This window comes from Lissotriton helveticus, chromosome 2_2 (genome assembly GCF_964261635.1).
Source record: "Lissotriton helveticus chromosome 2_2, aLisHel1.1, whole genome shotgun sequence".
NCBI classification, from domain to species: Eukaryota; Metazoa; Chordata; class Amphibia; order Caudata; family Salamandridae; genus Lissotriton; species Lissotriton helveticus.
Genome location: NC_136060.1, coordinates 241,902,390 through 241,923,528, shown reverse-complemented (window position 1 = coordinate 241,923,528; position 21,139 = coordinate 241,902,390).

The following is a 21,139-nucleotide window of genomic DNA, read 5'->3' as shown; positions in this document are numbered from 1 at the left end:
AGTCTTTTACAAGCAAAAATCTAGCAGAACAACGAGCAATTAGCTGTACTTCCTCAATGCCATCAAATTTAATTTTTAAAAATTCAATTCCATCTCTATTTCTGTATTTCACAAAATCAACAACATTACCCATTGATCCATTTACCAGACCTCTTTCAACATGTAAATTCCTTCTTAAAATTATACGGCAGTTCAAGCACACATTCAGAGTCTTTTCAAAACCTGCAGTTTTAGATATACTCTTCTCTAATGAATCCAATTTAGTTTTCAGATTCTCAGACAAAATAATTGTTGATCCCATATGCTCTACTCTATCAATAGCTTCCAGTTTCACAATCTCTTGCTTTTCTAAATGCAACATTTTGTTGTTAAATTTGGCACATTCTGCAAGAGTTGGCATCAAACATATTCCAGATTTCTTTTCAGTAATTTTCTGAAAAATATTCTCAGGCACAACATCTTGTTCTGGATATAAATTTGACAGTAATCGTGCATTTAAAACTTCTTTCCCATGCTCAGTCACTTTTCCAATTCTAACATCTTGTAGAATAGTCTTGTAAACTTCATCCTTCGCCTGACGCATATTTTCATGCAGTTCAGCATAATTGAAGTTTAACCATATATTGACGTTGCCAATGCTGCCTAGGCACTTCCTGGTATCTTCATGCGTGAGCATTTTGAACACAGGTTGCCCTTTCACTGGTGTCAGCTGCAGAAGATCTCCGAAAACAATGATGTGTTTGCCACCAAATAACACATCATACTCTGTTTTGAGAACGTCTTGCATCCTCAAATGCACAAAGGCAAGCATGACATTGGAAACCATGCTTACTTCGTCAATGATAAGAAGTTTCATTTTCCTCAAGATTCTTGAAACTTCAAAACAAGCATCTCCAGATAGCTTGTGATATTCTAATTTGTTGTCATGCTCCACTGGCAGCATCAGTAAACGATGTAAAGTAATCCCTTTAATATTATGTGCTGCCAGTCCAGTTGGAGCAGTGACAACACAAGACAGCGATGACTCTGTCCTTTCCTGCAAATAGCATGAAATTGCTTTAATGAGGAAACTTTTTCCAGTTCCCGCTTCTCCACTCACGTACAGTCGGACAGGCTTCAACGACGTACATGAGCACTCTTTCTTATCATGACTTAATCCATGATCAATTTGCATGGTAACTTCGTCATATATTTTCCTCTGCTCAACGTTGAGTTGCCTTTCCAACTCTTCTAAGTTAACCGCATCCTCCTGAGCATGTGCCATGGCTCTTTCCACTTCATTCATAGCAGTGGCAGCTTCATTTTCAATAAGAGGTCCTCCTAGTGGATCCTGACTCAATGAAGCAGAACTCTGACTGTCCTGAGAACTGTCTCTGGCAATCTCGGCTGCAATCGTTGCTTCCTGCTCAATTTCCGCATTCAACATTTCTACATATTTGGGAAAAGCAGGACATTCTATGGTCTCCTTGGCGGCATTGAAAGAGTCTTCGTAACAGAGGAAATCTCCAAGCAGTTCCTCTTCTGCACGCCAAGGCTTGAAAAGTTGCAAAAGTGCTAAATAGAAAAACTCCTTTTTTTCAGGAGATTCGCCACTCAATTTTCGATGGTTTATCAAGTGGCATTTTCTTTGCTTGACCAGACATCCCTCACTTCCTATTACAGCATACACTCCTTTCTCAGTATCTTCTTTGATGTTCCTCTTGAATATGTAATTTTGCAGAACCTCATACAGACAAACATTCTCTAGGTGACTGCTTCGATTTGGATAATATGTATCCAACATGTTTGTCTTCAAAATGTCGGTACTGTTTGGCTCCTTTTCCGCCAAATACTCAATTTCCCGCACAGGTTTGAGAACTCGATTACGCGTTGCAGCAAGACCAAGACTCGCCCAAATGATACTCCTGGACTTGGCATAGAGACTTGCTGAAGACAACCGGTCAGAACATTCGTACGCTCCGATTTCTCGATGCGACAACATCTTCAGACTGAAACTGTACAACTTCTTGCTGAGGCTCTTTTCATGGGAAATGTCCTCCCACATATCCTTCAATTCTGTCTTCTCTTTTTTGGTGATGTAAGACGTCACATACCGAGCCACAGCCATACAGTTATCAGCCACAAACTGTATATCCATGTTAGCATTCCACATGGACAAAATCACCGGGTTGTAGTCGTTGATGTACTTGGACTCTTCATTCCTCTTCAAATTGTATGTGTTTTTAGGTGATTTCTTCATCACATTATGTCGCAGCGAAGACATCAAACTGTTTACTCTTCCTTTAGAAATCACCGGTCGTGGAAAGCCGAAACGACATTTGGTGTAGAACTTGTCCTTGTTTCGGAATTTACGACGGCAGTACTTTCCACATCGATGGCTTTGGAAACGCAGAACTTTTTCTCTTAGGCTTTTCTTCTCCTTTGCGTTTGGAACAGCACACGTAGAATACTGTTGGATGAAACTCATCACTGAGTCTTCTGGATCCGTTCCAAATTTAGGTGCATCCTTGATCCACAACAACATATGTATATGAGGAGCACCTCTTGCTTGGTACTCCTTTCTCCAGAAGAAATCCAACACCTCTCCAAGAGGTGGATTCTTCTTATTCATGATGAAAGACATCATAGCTTCAAATCTATGATTGAAGTACCTACATACATTGACTGGATCCAAAGAGCACAGTTCTCCGGGTGTCTTGAATTCAATGTTATCTACGTTAGCATTTGCCTCTCGTAGAAATTGAAGTAAGTCTTCCCAGCCATACTCGGCACAACTCAGAGTGAGGAACCATGTGGGAGTACCTAAGTTCCTCAGCATACATTTTAAATCACCACGACGACGGTACCAGTACTCATTAGTACCACGCTGACACGCCATGAGATTAATCAGGTGAGAATCCAAAATACTATCTTGGACATTCACTTTATCCATAAAATCACTTGCCGAGATGTTTTGCATGTGTATACCACTTTTCAAGATGTGGTTCACTGCATATGACAGTCCAGACAGATCGCTTTCAAACAGGAGATGAAACAAATAAGGAATGCATCGTCGAAACCTAGCATCTCCTGCATACAATCGCAAAGTCCGGTATTCAGAAGCAGGAATTTGATGAGGTCGCTCATCATATCTTCCTCCCTGACCTGTTGGAAAAAGCTGTGGGAAACACCGAGCTTCCAAACTTTCCTCCCAAACACTAATGGGACTCCCTTTGGCTTGTTTCATTTGAAACAACTCAATAGCATTCCCCATGACTTCCTTGGAATGCAAAGGATGAACACTATAATGTTCATATATTTCCTCACTAGTAGAGGGTTCTACTTTCTCAATTTGACCAGCACACAAATCGCTATCCTCTTCCTCACTTACTTCCTCTTCTGCAACATATACATTCTTATAGTATTTATTATTTTTTTTCAAATACAATGTTGCCTTTTTAACTTTCCTAACATCTACTAAATCTTGCCATATTTTCTTATTCTTTGTCGGAACCCCATTAACTAAGATAACCAGAGGTTCCTCTTCCACTTTTTCTACTCCAATTGTGTTAATGTTTTTCTTCAAATCTAGAGGCAAATAAACAACTCTTCCCTTTAATCCTCTCTGTAAATCTGATGGAGGCAATTTCCCTGTCTTTGGCTCCATTCTTACAATAGCCTGAAAGGGATGGATACTTTGAATCAAAATAGATTCATAAGTATTTAAGTCCTTCAATTCAGAAGGAATCTCAACCAATTCCAGATTATTATGAACTGCTCTAGCAGGCATCTGGTTTTGTTTTAATTTGTTACAACAATAAGTACACACACGTTGATCCAATCCCAAATCAAAACAATTTTCTACCATCAAGTATGTTGCAAAATCCTTCCATTCACTATTATTTTCCCTTTCACTTTTTGCATATAAATCCACTAACTTAGTCTGATTCTTATAATAAGTGCGTCTACAACACACACAAGTGAAATTAGGCCTCTCACTTGATTTCATGTCAAACGTCGCAATTTCCCTCTGGAAATTATCTGTACTGGAAACATGTACACTATCTTCCAAATGACCCTCTACTTCTTGCTCAATTTCAACATTCTCCTCTTTACTTCCAAAGTAACAAAACTCAATTTCTTCACATATATTCTTCACATCTATTTCAGAACCATGCAAAAGAGCAGCGCATAATTGTTTCAGCATAATTGCTGGACTCTTAGCATAATACAACATTCTAACTAATTTCCTCACTTTGTTATGATGCACTGCTAGCATCCTGAAATGATGAAAAACACTCTGGCATACTCTCCTGGAAAGACAAGCCAGTGAATGACCATGCAAACCTGTCACTTCTCTTACTCTGCAAGGATCTAATTCTTGCAACAACCTCATTTTCTGCTTCAAACTTTTTTTGTTAAATGACCGTACAAAATCACAAAGCAAATTGATGGAATCCTGTCGCACACTGCAAATACTACTACACTTCCAGGTGTACACAGGACCCGTAGCACGTCTTCCTAAAACCTCATTACCTAACAACTCTTCTGCCTCTGTTGTCACAAGTTTTTCTTTTTCAACTGGACAACCATCTTTCACTTCATAAGCACGACCACTGATGTCAACTGCATGCACCAAATCATTATCCTGGAAATAACTCTCTTCATTAAAAAATGCCTCACAGCTTGAACTATGCATCCATTCTCCAGAAAAAACTTCACAAAAATTACTACGATTAACTATTCTCTTCCATCTACTATTTCTTTTGAAATCAAAAATTGCCTTGTTTAGTTTCCTAATTCTATTGATTATCAAAATAAATAACTTACGTTTAATTTCAAATGCCTGATCAATAACTTTCTCAACTTTTTTTTTCTCTTATAAAAAACTAGTTTCTGTTGACCTTTCTTAATATTTTTTAACAAATTGCCAATTATCCTGTTGCGGAACATTCGTTTACGAATCTCCCTAAACTGTTGTTTCCTTCTACTATCATGCACAGATTTATCTCTTGCTCTAGCAGTAACATTTTCCATTGTCCTTTTCTTTCCATTTGATTTACTCCTCATGTTATGGACTGAAACATTTTCTGTAGTAATATTTTTTTTATTACAAATATTTCTTATGAAATATTTAGAGCTCTTACCCGGTGCTTTCTTCGTGGCTTGAGAAATCTTTTTGTTAGAGGACTGCTGCATTTTTTTTTTCTCCTGCTGTCTTTGACGTTTTGCAGCCTTTATCTGTCTTTGTGTTGTAGGCATATTAAAATCTTGAAATGATCTGCAGTTGAATCTGAGGAAAAATATAATAAAAAATGTTAATAAAGATTATTATCAAACAGTAAATCAGTAATAGTGATCAAAAACATAACACACTACTTGACATTTTAATTTGAAGATTTTTTAGTCATTGCCATTTTTACAATACAGAAATACCAGAAAAGAAATGACATTTATATTTATGTTACCTATGCTATTTTATATGTGAATCTGATCTAATTTTATGAGCATATTTTAATATTTTATTGAAGACACTACACATAACCTGTTTTTGAAGGTGTCTTTATTTTTAAATTAAACGGTTTACCTTTTTACTTTTTATTGATTATAAATTTTAAAAATAAATGTTTATAATTCCAAAGGCTCAAGCAGGTCAGCTTCCCATCCTATATCATATAATTCGGACAAATCTGCATCCTCATCACGCTCTTCTTCATCCTCAGGATTTAAATCATCCAAGGGATCAACATCCACTGATGTTTCAATTACGAGTTCAATGATGAGGTCAAAATCAACTGATTGCTGATTGTCGCTCATGTTGATGTTGTCTTTATCTTTAAAGAAAGATAACAACAATGAGATGTTGCAGAGTAAGAAACAAATCTCAGAGATTATAATAGTAAAATTGTTTAACAAGATTAACATTTTGCAGCTATTATTTAGCCATGTCCAGCAATGCTGAGCAGGTGAAGCCTATGTCTAATTTTTCACTGAACAGGACTCATCTCTTCTTAACCTTGGATAAGCCTCAACGACTCTGTGTCCCCTGCACATACTCAAATGTTAAAGTGCAGATTTATATTAAATGGCACATCCCCAGGCATGCACCAGTTAATGTGCACCACTGCTTTACCACCCATGGTGTGCCGCATTTACAATCAGATAGGAGAAAGCTGCGTCAAAACCCTGCGCCTGATTGAAGCTGGCATAGGTCTTGACGCAGCATTGTGGAGATGGGGCACCCCTGAGCCTTGCTGGAGCTGCATCGCACTTGCGATACAACTCCAGCAATGCACCACCTTTACGGCACAGATGCGTCACGCATCTGTGCCGTTTTTGCCCCATGCTGCACCACATTGTAAATGCAGCACAACATGGGTGGCGGAACAGTGGCGCAGGATGACTGTCACATCCCTGGTGATGCGCCAGTCATCATAAATCTATCCCTAAGCTTCTTATCTTGTTACAGATGAACTGCCATATGTATCATCAAAATATTTTACATTTTCTAAATAGCGAATTTTAAGGAATAAATAGCGATTCTTTACCATTCCTAATTTGCGATGAGCAAATTGCTAATTGCAAGTTACCCATTCATTTCCATGGCCTAGGAGGCTAATATGAATGAAGGTTTAATTTGCGATTAGCAATTTGCTCATCACAAAGTAGGAATTTTTCCAAGGGTGCAGGGGTGTCTCAAGAACACCTGCTGCACCCCTGAAAAACAAATTTGGGGCATATGGCACACATACATGCCCTAAGGGCATGTGTTGGCGTCATATGGCACCTTTTGTTTTTTTGAAAAAAAGCTTTTTGAAAAGAATTCACAAATTACCACTAATTTACCACAATAGTTTCCAAATCCTTAATGTCATTTTTTACATAGTTTTTGTTTGATACATTGCATTTAAGTAGTCACAAAATTTACAAATGCTTCAGTGCAATCGCAAAATAAGGAATAGCAAATTTTGCTACTCCTTATTTTGCATCAAAGTTGTTTGATACATACCATTTGTCTAATTAACATTCGCAAAGGCCGAAATTCATAGAATTTTGATCTTTGCAAATGCTAATTAGCTTGATACATATGGCCCCAAGTGAGGCCTGTCTTGCGACATGGTGCATCTTTTGCATTACTGCTGATTGGGTTTTATGTGGTACGTTTTTTTTTTACACCATGACATATCTGCCTAAATGCATCAATTTTTAATGTTGTCACCTCATAGCAAATATTTTGCACCACCGCTGCATCATAAAAGTGACGCACAGTGGCAGAAAAAAGGCATACACCTATCATAAATCTATCCCTAGCATTTTAAATGATTAATCCAGGATGACAATAAAGTGTGTCCTATCCAGAGGTTTGTTTAAGGTGAGGCCTACTCAGGATTGCAGATCAAAGTTACGCTTGATGAAGAATACAGAGGAGATAATACATATAAAGGACTACCAATGAAGTAAGTAATGTGCACTTTATTGCACCAGTCATCATAAATGTATCCTTAAGCTTCTTATCTTGTTACAGATGAACCACCATATGTACCATCAAACTATTTTCCATTTCCTAAATAGCAAATTTTAAGGAATAAATAGCAATTCTTTACTATTCCTAATTTGCAATGAGCAAATTGCTAATTGCAAATTACCCATTCATTTCCATGGGCTAGGAGGCTCATAGGAATTAAGGTTGCAATTTGTGATTAGCAATTAGCTCATCACAAAATAGGATTTTTTTCAAGCGTGCAGGGGTATCTCAAGAACACCCTGCTGCACCCCTGAAAAAGAAATTTGAGAGCACATGGCACACCTACATGCCCTAATGGCATGTATGGGCGTCATATGGGACCTTTTTTTTTTTTTGAAAAAAATGCTTTTTGAAAAGAATTCGCAAATTACCACAAACTAGAAGTTGGTGGTAGTTTCCAAATCCTTAATATCATTGTTTACATATTTTTTTTTGATACATTGCATTTAAGGAATCGCAAATTTTGAATTATTGACATTTTAAGTAATTTCCACATGTGCAGTGTTTTCAAAATATAATTTGAAAATCGTTTTTGGGGAAAAGTAATGGTTTGCAAATGTATGACAAGGACATAATGGTGTATGCTTCTCTATAAGGCATTTCAGTGTCTCTAATGTCATTTTTCCCATATTACATTATAAGACCTTTCCCCATGAAGCACATTCCTTGTAAATATGCTCCCACCTGTGCATTGCAAATTTAGATTTTGACTGTTTCAGTCACATAGCCATGTTGAAAGTGACCCAAAAAAATTGCAAACGTTTTAAAATAACACATTCATGTGTCTTAAGGACATTTTAAGTCATTTCCCCATGGACAATGTTTTCTAAGTGGCACAAAAGAGGTATACACCTATCATAAATCTGTCCCTAGCATTTTAAATGATTAATTCAGGATGACAATAGGATGTGGCCTATCCAGAGGTTTGTTTAAGGTGAGGCCTACTCAGGATTGCAGATTAAAGTTACGCTTGATGAAGAATACAGAGGAGATAATTCATGTAAAGGCCTACCAATGAAGTAAGTGATTTCTACTTCATTGCGCCAGTCATCATAAATGTATCCCTAAGCTTCTTATCTTGTTAGACATCAACCGCCATATGTATCATATAACTATTTTGCATTTCCAAAAAAGAGAATTTTAAGGAATAAATAGCGATTCTTTACCATTCCAAATTTGCGATGAGAAAATTGCTAATTGCAAATTACCCCTTCATTTCCATGAGCTAGGAGGCTCATATAAATGAAGGTGCAATTTGCGATTAACAATTTGCTCATCACAAATTAGGAATTTATTCCAAAGGTGCAGGGGTGTCTCAAGAACACCCTGCTGCAACCCTAAAAAAGAAATTTGGGGGCATATGGCGCACATAAATTTTAACAACATTCCTTTACCTCAACAACGATTTTCAAATCATAACTTCAAAACACTACACATGGGAAAATTACTTAAATTGTCCTTAAGACACATAAAAGCGTTTTTTGATTGGCTTTCCTGCATGGTAGGGTCACTTTTAACATGGCTATGTAACACAAACATTCAAAATTAAAACTTTCCATGCACAGGTGGGAGCATATTTACAAGCAATTTGCGCCACAGAGAAAGGTCTTACATTAAAATGGGAAAAATAACATCAGGGACAGTTAATTGCCTTATAAAGAACCATACACCATTATGTCCTTCTCATGAATTTAAAAACAATTCCTTTTTCCCAAAAACGATTTTCAAATCATAATTTCTAAACACTGCACATGAGAAAATGACTTGAAATGTCATTGAAACACATGAAAGCGTTTTTTGATTGGCTTTCCTGCATGGTTGGGTCACTTTTAACATGGCTATGTAACACAAACATTCAAAATTAAAACTTTCCATGCACATGTGAGAGCATATTTACACACAATTTGCGCCACAGAGAAAGGTCTTACACTAAAATGAGAAAAATAACATCAGGGACAGTCAATTGCCTTATAAAGAACCATACACCATTATGTCCTTGTCATGATTTTATAAACAATTCCTTTTCCCCAAAAACGATTTTCAAATCATAATTTCTAAACACTGCACATGGGAAAATGACTTAAAATGTCATTAAAACACATGAAAGCGTTTTTTGATTGCCTTCCCAGCATGGTTGGGTCACTTTTAACATGGCTATTTAACACAAACATTCAAAATCTAAATTTTCCATGCACATGTGAGAGCATATTTACAAGCAATTTGCGCCACAGAGAAAGGTCTTACACTAAAATGAGAAAAATAACATCAGGGACAGTCAATTGCCTTATAAAGAACCATACACCATTATATCCTTGTCATGAATTTATAAACAATTCCTTTTCCCCAAAAACGATTTTCAAATCATAATTTCTAAACACTGCACATGAGAAAATGACTTAAAATGTCATTAAAACACATGAAATCATTTTTTGATTGACTTTCCAGCATGGTTGAGTCACTTTTAACATGGCTATATAACACTAACATTCAAAATCAAATTTTTCCATGCACATGTGAGAGCATATTTACAAGCAATTTGCGCCACATAAATCATAATTTTCTCCTTAAAGCACACTATTCTCTATCTAAAATAAAGAAATATTTTCTCACCTTAGCAAATACTTTGAGTTTGAAAACAGTCTAAGAAACACACCAATTTGTCTTCAGCAGAGCAAAAGGTATGCACTCCAGAGTCTGCAGCTATCAAAAGCACAGAAATGCTGTAATTCTTCACACATATTTCTCATGTCACCCAATCAAAACTCTTCCCTCACTTTTTTTCAAATGAAAACCCTTCCCCCCTCTGCCATTTCTGGCTATTTTCCATAGCAACCACCTCTTGGAGAAACTCTGGTGTTTGCAAGTTCACACAACAATGTTGCAATTGAACTCTGAACTCTCAGTGCACCTGCATATCCAGTGCTTTCTTTCATTTAATGATTTTTTATTGACCACTCAAAATACATCTCTCAAACAACACATCTGTACACCCTAACTTTCTGTTTTCATCAATCAAAATCCACCAATCACTGTTACTGCTTCATGAACACAGAAACTCCATAGTTTTTTTCATTTCAAACTCTCATTTTTTCAACTGCCATTTCATTGCCACACTTCATCTGACTGCAGGAGAACCTTCTCTCACCATGTTTTCTGTCTGGATTGTTGGTCATAGTTATATTCACTGGGCTCAAAGGTACGTTGAAAGCAGGAATTTACCTAACCTCAATTTACAAGATGTGGAAATTAAGTGGTTTGGCCACAGAGGATTAAAATGTCACCAATTGATACCATTGGTGAAAACCTTTATGCATTTGCCCAAACCTGACCTGTTAATTGTGCACTGTGGAGGTAATGACTTGGGCACTTTGACTGGGGTAGGTCTGGAAATGCTTTTAAAGGACACCTTTGAGCAATTGATGGCACTTTTTCCTCAGACTGCCTTGGTATATTCAAATATATGCCAAAGACAGAAATGGAGGTGGTCCAACCAATTTTGTCCACAAATTGAGAAATCGAGGAAGCATGTAAACAAATCTGTTTCAGCTTACATGAGAGACCATGGAATGGGCTCCCTGTACAACAATAACTTGCGTTACTACATGCAAGATATCTACAGAGGAGATGGAGTTCACTTCTCAGATGAGGGCAACAGAATTTTCACTCTGAATTTAAGAATGTGCATTGGTACCTACTTATAAGTACCTAAATGTACCATAAACCCAAAAGCTCTTCTCAGAGCTACCCTACATCTGATCACTCACAATTATTATTTAACTCTAACATTTTTCACTAATTTTCAACAAAATACGCTACCGGGGCCGCTACCCGGTACGCGAACCGGGAGCTAACCTCGCGAAATTTTTTTTGAATTTTTTTTTTTTCCGCACATATAAGCCTCCTCAGCCACCCTCAGAAAACCTAGGGGGTCAAGATAACTCTACCGTGCCCCCTTCTACCCATTCTGAACATTATTTGCCCTCCATCTTGTATCTTAATTCGACCGAAACACAAAATGGTGGACTCCTGGAACGCTTAAGGTCCGCGAACCGGGGCGCTCAACGGTTCGCGTACCGGGTCGCTCCCTGGGAAGCGCACCATCAAAAAAGGTGGGAAAGTAGTTCACACAAAAGCCACTTGAGATAATTTCACCAAATATAGATTAGCTCATACTACATACCAATCCCTACCATTTTCACAAATTTGATTGGAATTCCATTTAACCATTTAGCCTGTAGACCTCTCTAAATACCGTGAGGTAAATTACTTCACAAAACACATCTGAAGTGTTGGAATTCACAACCAATTAAAATGTTACTTTCATTTTCTACTTTTTTTACCTGACATTTGATTGGTTATGTACCCGAATATATATAAAGGAAGAGAAGGAAACACAGCCATTTTGACTACTACTTCCTGGTGTACATTTCAATAGGATTTTCATTAATAACTTCAACTTATTTTTAAAGGTAAGTTGTTATTTTTAAAACTGAAGTATATTGTGCACTTTAAGTTAATATGGCAAACTTTTTCTGTTAGTTATATACTATCCCTCTGTAGTACTTATAAATTTAGATACAATCACTCTGATACTATACACTGCCCAAAGATAAATTCACTGTTAAAAACTGCCTATCTAAAATTAATCCCAACATTGCCCTACCTCTACTAATATATATTTTTTTATGCAAATTTCAGGGAAAATGGAAAGCGAACAAAAAATTTCATTTGAAATTGTCCTTCCAGAGTCCAACACAGAAATCATTGATCCAAATGAGATTGAATCTATGGATGAAACTTGGGACCAAGAACTACTGCAATGTGTACAAGCAGTAGATAACCTCCTTGCAAATGAGGACATTTTACAACCTCAGAGACTACAATGTATATTCCATGATAATTTTGAAATTTCTGACAATGAAATGTTAGAAAGTTTAATAAAATATGAAACACAATAGAAAATGCTTAAAAAATAAAAAAAAATAAAAAATAATCAACAAAAACAACAATCAATTAACATACAGCATTTGAAAAGTCTATCATTCATTTTTCATTGCAGTACGCTGCCCAGAACGCTTCCCGGTTCGCGTACCGGGCGCTACCCACGCAAAAAAACAAAATTTTTTTTTTATTTTTTTTGCCCCGCGGGGCCCTTTTAAAGCCTCCACATTAAACCTAAGGGGTCAGGGAGGATCTACTATGCCCCCTTATGGTTATTTCCCCTTTTGTTTTGGCCTCCTCTTGTCTCTCAATCCTACCGAGAGACAAGATGGCGGCCGCTCCGGACTGTTTGGAATGTTTACAGACGCCGGAGAGCCAATCAGCTTCGCTACGCGAAGTTTTGGTACGCTCCCCGGTCCGCGAACCGGGAGCTGCCCAGTCCGCTGTTACAGATATATATCTTTTTTTAAATGTTAATTTCTCAAAATCCACTGGAGCACATATATTGAGACCTACAAAAGGCACATCGGGCTACCAGTCTCTACAATTTTGCCAAGTTTCGTGCAAATCCATTCAGCCGTTCGGGCTAAAAGTGCGACAGACCGCCCTATGGAAAACTCAATGTTAAAAACACGTTTTGGGACCCCCCTTTTTTCTCGGCCCCCCCTGGACGAACCCCCCCCAAATTTCCAGGGGCTGCTCAGAAACAAAATGTTCCATTTTCCAGAAAATTTCAGCCAATTCCGTCCACAAACGCCAAAGTTATTAGACATAGAATTTTCAAAAAACCCATAGGGAAAAAATCCTAACTATATATACCTACTGGCGACCGCCAGTAGGTAATATATATACATATATATTTATATATTCACAAAAAAAACATATGTGTCATGGACTTTATGGTTAGTTGAACATTTGACTCATATAAAACCAGAGAAATTTCCCTGTTATAGTTAGTTGAGCTAACTATAACTCACGCGCCCGCAATGCACTGGTGATGACGTCACTTATTACATCACTCATGACATGGTCAGTGACATCACTGATGACATCTCAAATGACATCACTGATGACATCACTGATGACATCATCCAGTGAATGTGCATGTCTGTAAAGTTTTAATATTTTTCATATATATCTATGCCAAGGTGTATTGAAGAGTGAGTGGATTTACAAGTGCCTGAATGGATTATTTAGTAGGTGCGTGACTGTCTGTATGAATGAGTGATTGAACTTGTGTTACTGAATGCATGGGTTAGTGACTAAAGTCTGTGAAAGTCTGTATTAGTCTCTCAGGTGTGTAAGCGGCTGCATGGGTTGGTGAGTAGCTACATGAGTGTCTGTATGGGTTATTGATTTGTTGTCTGAGTATCCGTATGTGTGCCTGAGTGTCTGTGTGTAGTGTCACTCTGTGCATAGATGTCTCAGTGGGTGATTTACTGGTTGTATGGATTCAAAAGTGCATCTGGGAAGGGCTGTATGGGTGAGCTAGTGTGTGTATGGGTGTGTTGGTGAGTGAATGAATGTCTCAATGGTATATGTGTGAGTAGCTACATATGTTTTAAGGCAGTATATGGGAGTGTTGGAATATATAAATGACTATACTTAAGAGTAAGTTGTTTTAAGAGTGTGTCTATAAATGAATGTCTGCTTGTATCAGTGATTGTATAAGACAGTAAGCATGTGTTAGTATCTGCATACGTGATTTAGTGTGTGTATAAATAACGGAGTTGGTGTGTATAACTGTATACATGAGTAAATTGTTATATGATTGTTTCTTTCTGTGACCGACTAGGTGTGTGAGTAACTCTATGCCTGAGTGGCGGAGTGTTACTGTAAGTATAGGTGTATGAGTGCATATTACAGTACTGTATTGACGAGTAACCACATGTATAATTGACTGGATGTGTGTATAGATGTAGGAAATAGTAGGTGGTATGTAGTATCTGACATTCGTGTGTGAATGGCTTCAAAAATAGTAGTCTGTATTTTAGAGTGCATGTATCAAAGTTTATATTAGGGCATCAGTATATGCATCAGATTTTCAGGTGGAGAAGTGTGGCTCAATGGTTAGAGCAGGCAGACCTTGATGCAGAGCTCTGGCCAGGGACCAGGGTTCGATTCCCGCCTCGGGGGGTCTCCGGCTCATTAATTCCCCTGACTGGATATTCTCGCCTCAGTGCCTGTTCTGATCATGGGTCCCACTCTGCAACTCTGGGCAATAGCTTGCTTAGTCTCCACAACGGCCCCAAAAGCGCTGGGATGCCTGGCTGGATCTGGGGGGTGCCCAGGAGTGGACATTTCCCAGGAAAGCCAGGAAGGGTTCCTAAGCGGTATACGGACAGCGCCGGGACACCTCCGGTGGAGGTAGCTGAGCGCTTTACAAATTCCGACATTTACATTTTACATTTACATCAGTGATGTAATATGTGACATCATCACCAGTGCATTGCGAGCGCGCGTGTTATAGTTAGCTCAACTAACTAAAACAGGCGTATTTCTCTGGTTTTATATGAGTCAAATGGTCAACTAACTATAACGTCCCTGAAACCTATGGTTTTTTCAGTGAATTTCAATGGTTTTTTAAATGTTAATTCCATATTTTAATGTTTATAAAACCTACATTTTTTCTATTATATTTTTAAATATTTTGGAACTCTATTATACTTCTTTTTTAACTTTAAAAATGATGTGATGTTTTATATCTTCCCCAAAAACGATGTATCTCTTTTTTTTTTTTTTTAGAAAAGTGCACTGCCATACCGGTAGCGTACCAAGCTCCATCACCATGTGAATCCCATCCACCATATTGCTAAACTCATAAATTATGCGCATTTCATATCCGACGGGTTTGTGGCACCGCGTCCCTTGTAACATCATATATGCATGAAGTTGTCCCAGCTGCTACTTTGGTATCCAACGGGTACGCATTACCAAGCCACGCGTTACGCCATATACATATGGGGTGGCGCCCTCTGTGTGTTGCATATGCGACGAGTGCACGCCGCCAGGCCCTGTGTTACATCGCAGACATATGTTGTCAGGGTGTATACGCCATTCCCTCCTTTTTTTGTTGTCTCAAAAGTATATCTAAATAACTTTAAACAGTATATGAGAGCAAGCGATAATCTAAAATATTTTAAACATTTATATATTTCTAACTAATAAACTTATATTATGATAAATATATTTTCTCAAAATCGCGCAGGTGTGGCCTCCTTATACGCTCGGTGCGCAATTGCCATATGACCTCAAAAAAATGCATTTGATTGCTTCATAACATTTCCCATTGTAACAGTTGGACGACGCCACCCACTTTAGTCATTAGCCTTCTGCTTAGAGTGCTTTTTTGAAAAGTGTTTAGCTGTATACACATATCTTTTACTACACACAACATGCAACGATCATCTTGATCAATATTCATGGTCTGTACATTAGCCTTCCAAGTGTGATGGCCGTGCATCTCAAAAGTTACATCAAAAAACAAATGTGTTTTACACAATGCCCCTGGTGTGTGTGTGCACATTATTGTGCTGCATTTTGGCCTGAGTATTGGTGGCTCTAAGAAGTATCATCAGCCACGTGGAGAGTGCACATCCTAGATCACATGTGACAAACAGTAAACAGTAATGTGTAGAATTGTATTGCTGTAAGCTCAGTTGTCAGGCTTTACCAATATAGTAGTGTGTTATATGTGAGACTTTCAGATTCACGTTTGACATACATTGCTTGACTGTAATGAGCATTACTATTGTGTATGACGTAGCCTCACTGCTGATCCTCCCTCCATCCAAGCACATTCACATGTGTGCGCCCGCGATAGCAACACTTTCAATAATACCGAAAACCATTGACATTTGTGTCTGCGCAAATCCACAAGCTTGACAACAACATGTGATGTTGGCCATTCAATGTTATTGAACAGCATCTCATTAGCGATAGTTGCCGCCCTCCCGGGACATGCTACATTAATGTAAATTGTGCATTCTGCAATGTCAAACCTGCAAAAGAAACACACATAAGTACACTTCCTGGCCAGGTAGGAACTGAACAATGCCCAGGTTCCCAGAATAATTAATCACACCCATACGCTGGCCTGGCATACGCAAGCCCAGCCATCTTTGCGTACGTATAAATAGGATAACAATGCCGCCACATGTCCCAGTTCTTCCACACTGCCGCAGGTGATATGGCCGTCTCCACCTCACATATCACAAAGTGCAAAAAAAAACAGGCAATCCATGAGGTGTACATCATCCTGGCAATCAACACTGGCTTTAAATTGTGAACCCTACTGTCAGTCGTGTTTCAAAAGGGATCTATGAGGTGTACACCACCCTGCAATCAACACTGCAACTGAATTGTGAACACTGCTACCCTTATGTTTGCACACACAACAATGATAGCAGGTGAGCTGTGGGGCCTGGGTGCACAGTGGCTCCAATTGAGCGCGGTGCTGTGGAAGGGGTGGGCTGCAACAGCCAGAGTGTGCAGGTACAAACAAGCAAAGTTGCCCTGCGTAATGATGTGATCTCTGACCTCATTCAGTCACATCTCTGCCTAATGAAAGACGTACAAACACAGCAACAGACCAAGATCAAACACCTTCACTCTTTTAGTTTCCCCCCAAAAATAGATCAGAATAAGTGCAGCAACTTCCGGCATCCGCTGCTGAAAGATGCCTATTTACAATGAGAGTTCAAATCCAAAGGAAGATGCACTTCATAGAAGTCAGGACAAGTGACAAGTCAATACTTCATAAGTTCTTCTTTTAATTAAATTCTTGAAAAAAACACCGGCACACAGCCAACGTGTTTTGTTCCCCAGTGCCACGGGAACTTCGTCAGGGCTTTTAATAAATAAAGGTTCAGTAACATGAAAAATAGAATGTTTCGTGATTGCTCATAGGTGAGTAGTTGGAGAGTCATGACCAAATCACGTAGTGCTGGTTCAGTAATTAAACTTCACGAGATTAGACAAAGGACTTTGGACTCTTCAAAAGTTCATATGCTTGACGGTTATTTAGCGGGTGAAAACAAGTCCAATGGTAGTGCCAACATCATGAGTTCTTAAATCAAGTGTACCCAAACGTAGAGCGACCTGTCACACGTATCTTGGTCCGTGATTAAGTAACACAGCAGGTGGGGTTTTTAGTGTTTCAGAAATATTGGGCACACTAACCTGGCTGGTTGTGGAACCAATAAACCTACATCTATTTCCCAAAGAAATTGAACAGGATTGCAATTGTCTTAATTGAGCTCTATACTTAGAATGTTTTTCAATCTTGCCTAATCTGTGGTTATACCGTGAATTGTGTGTGCGAGGGCATTGCAGTTATTTTTTGGTCAGTGATTAAGCTTCATGAAATTAGAAAGAGGACTTCGGAATCTTCAGAGGTTCATAGGTTCGACGCTGCAGATCGCAAAGAATTTATTTAACGGGTGAAACAAGTCTAATAGGAATGCCGATGGTATCAGTACTTGTATCGAGTGTCCCCCCAAAAGTAGAAAGACCTCAGCCTAATTATAAATGTATTCCAGGCAGGGACGTCCTACGAAATGCAGTGGCGATCTCTATTAATAAGTCAAGAATCACCAGTTCTGGCTGCCAAGTCCAAGTTAATTATAAAGGGTACTAGTATGGTGAGGTCTCGATTAGTTGCAAGTTCACCTTCCAAGTCAGTAGATATCAGAGCTCCTGTGATATGAAATCGGACAGCATGGTGGCTTACACGGGGGTTGGAGAGACATCTATGTCTCATTTTAATGACCTGCTGAACCGTACCGTAGGCCGGAGCCAGCGGGCAGCACTGCCCTACAGACAAGTCGATACAAAAGGGGATGATGAAGGAGCGCTTGAGCAAATCAAACACTCACCCCCAGTCAACTGATCTGGGTTTAATCCATCACCATTCTTTAGCTCACTCCGCCACCCCAGTTCAGACATGGCCATATGCAAATCAGTCTGACCTTGTGCATCATGGGAACAGTCCTGACCGAACTGCCAAAGCCATGTCTTCCCTGGACCGGAAACAAGCATCCAGGGACCGCCTTCTGGCATTTCAGCCGTCATCAACCAGGCTAGCTTGAATCCAGTGGCAAAGTGAGCAAGGGACTCACGTCTGAGCATACCCTGCCAACTTAGGGCGAACAAAGCGATACAAAAGGGGATGATGGATGGAGCGCTTGAGCAAATCAAACACTCACCCCCAGTCCACTGATCTGGGTTTAATCCATCACCATTCTCTAGCTCTCTCCGCCACCCCAGTTCAGACATGGCCATGTGCAAATCAGTCTGACCCTGTGCCTCATGGGAACAGTCCAGCCCGAACTGCCAAAGCCATGTCTTCCCTGGAACAGAAACAAGCATCCTGGGACCGGCTTCTGGCATTTCAGCCGTCATCAGCCAGGCTAGCTTGAATCCAGTGGCAAAGTGAGCAAGGGACTCACGTCTGAGCATACCCTGCCAACTTAGGGCAAACAAAGCGATACAAAAGGGGATGATGGACGGAGCGCTTGAGCAAATCAAACACTCTCCCCCAGTCAACTTATCTGGGTTTAATCCATCACCATTCTTTAGCATTCTCCACCACCCCAGTTCAGACATGGCCATATGCAAATCAGTCTGACCCTGTGCCTCATGGGAACAGTCCAGCCCAAACTGCCAAAGTCATGTCTTCCCTTGACCGGAAACAAGCATCCTGGGACCGGCTTCTGGCATTTCAGCCGTCATCAGCCAGGCTAGCTTGAATCCAGTGGCAAAGTGAGCAAGGGACTCACGTATGAGCATACCCTACAGACACGTGGCATTGGCGTTTAGGGCACTGCAGTGAGCTCATTACTAAGTTCCTTTGTCTGTGAACGTTGGTATAACATATTATTATTTAATCTTGTGTATTCTTGTGCACTCCAACTCCTCTTTAAACTACGATTACCACTAACAGTTGCTAGATCGTACTTCAAAACCGAAGGATGCACTCAAATGGTGTTTTATATTAAGCTTGAAATAAACCTTCATTTACCTCCACACGTTTACATCATCAATTTGTTTCTCCCTTTTCAGACACTGAATTAATTCACCCAAAATGGGCCGAGCGGGTGCTCACCCCGTCATGATTCCCTGGGCATTCTGACGCCTTCCATCCTGGTATCAAGACACCGTCCCCGACCGGAGACCTGCTCACTCACCTTACAAAAGTACCCCGGAATAGGAACTTGCACGAGCACGTTGTTAGACACACAGATGGTGGCGGGTGAGCAGTGATGCCTCGGTGCGCATGACCTACAATTGAGCACAGTGCGGGGGAAGGTGTTGGGGTGCAGCTCCCTGGGTGCACAGGTGCAGGCAAGTGATGTTCCCGTAGCTAATAATTTAATCTCTGGCTTCATTTATATGTTTCATTTTAAGCACTTGCTGAACCACACTCTTTCTTGCGGACTTTAGTGTCCTAGACAAACAGGTGATTGGAGGTAAATATTGAGGGCTGGGTGCAGTAGGCCGGCGCTCTGTCTCCTCCTCCCTCTGTTCTTTTGACTCTCCCTCCCCTTCTCCCTTCCACCCACTCCCTATCCCTCCTATTCTCACTACCTTCTTTATATTCGGACTACCTTTCTTTTCCTCTTCCATATGGCACACATACTTATGTTTCATTTTTGTCTTGCAGGTTTTGTACGCTGCTTCCGTAGGAGTCCCATCCACGTATTTCATGTTATACTGTTGTTTGTTCTAATAAACTTGCGTTTCCCTTTATTTGTGTTGTTTTAATTAAGGTGAATTTTTTCCAATAAATAAGTGAGTGTATAGGTCTTCTTTTTCTGACAACACTTGTCTGTAGTTTATTGTGAAAATCGTCTGTTTATAGGAGGTTATGATGGAAAACATTTGTAATTTTGGGGTTCACCCTCCAAATATAAACCAACAGACTATTACATAAATGAAGCCTGCGTAATTCTACAACTGCAAGGGTTCTATGCGTGTATCACTTTATAACACCATGAATATTGCCCTTGTGATTATAGAACCAATAAGGCACTGCCTAGGACCACCAACGCTTCAGGGACTGCCGAGGCCCACCCTACATATTTAAGTAAAGCCCCAGATGGTGGCGATCCCCGGATTTCAGTTGGCCTCGAAGCCCCTCGAACAAGTAGTAAACAATACCCAGGAAGGTGGCGATACCCTAGGCTACGAAACGTCTCTGTGCCCTCCCGCACCTAATTTACATGTGACATTAAGATCCTCAGTCCTACAGAGACCCCAGAATATAATAATAGGATTGGTCACGGAGCATTTCCCACCAGGGGCCTCATTTAAATGAACGGGTGAGACCCCGCTTCTCTTTTTTTTCTTTTCATTTTTAGAAAATCTTTATGACCCCTTTGGCGGTATTGGCGGAGTCGTTCGGGGCCCAGATCGTATCCTATGCCGACGACACCCAGCTCCTCTTCTCCTGTAAGAGGGGAGGAGATTTTAACGGAGAGAGTATCCGGGACTGCCTTGAGGCTGTCTTTAGATGGTTTCATCTAAGCGGCCTTAAGTGCAACTCAGATAAGTCTGAGGTACTCTTCTTCGGGTGTGCGTCGGACCCTGACTGGCAGGCCTGGTGGCCCATTAACATGTTTCCCCCATCCTGTCCATCTCAAGTAGTTAAGAACCTGGGTGTCAAGATGGACAAGGGTCTGACGTTGAGATCCC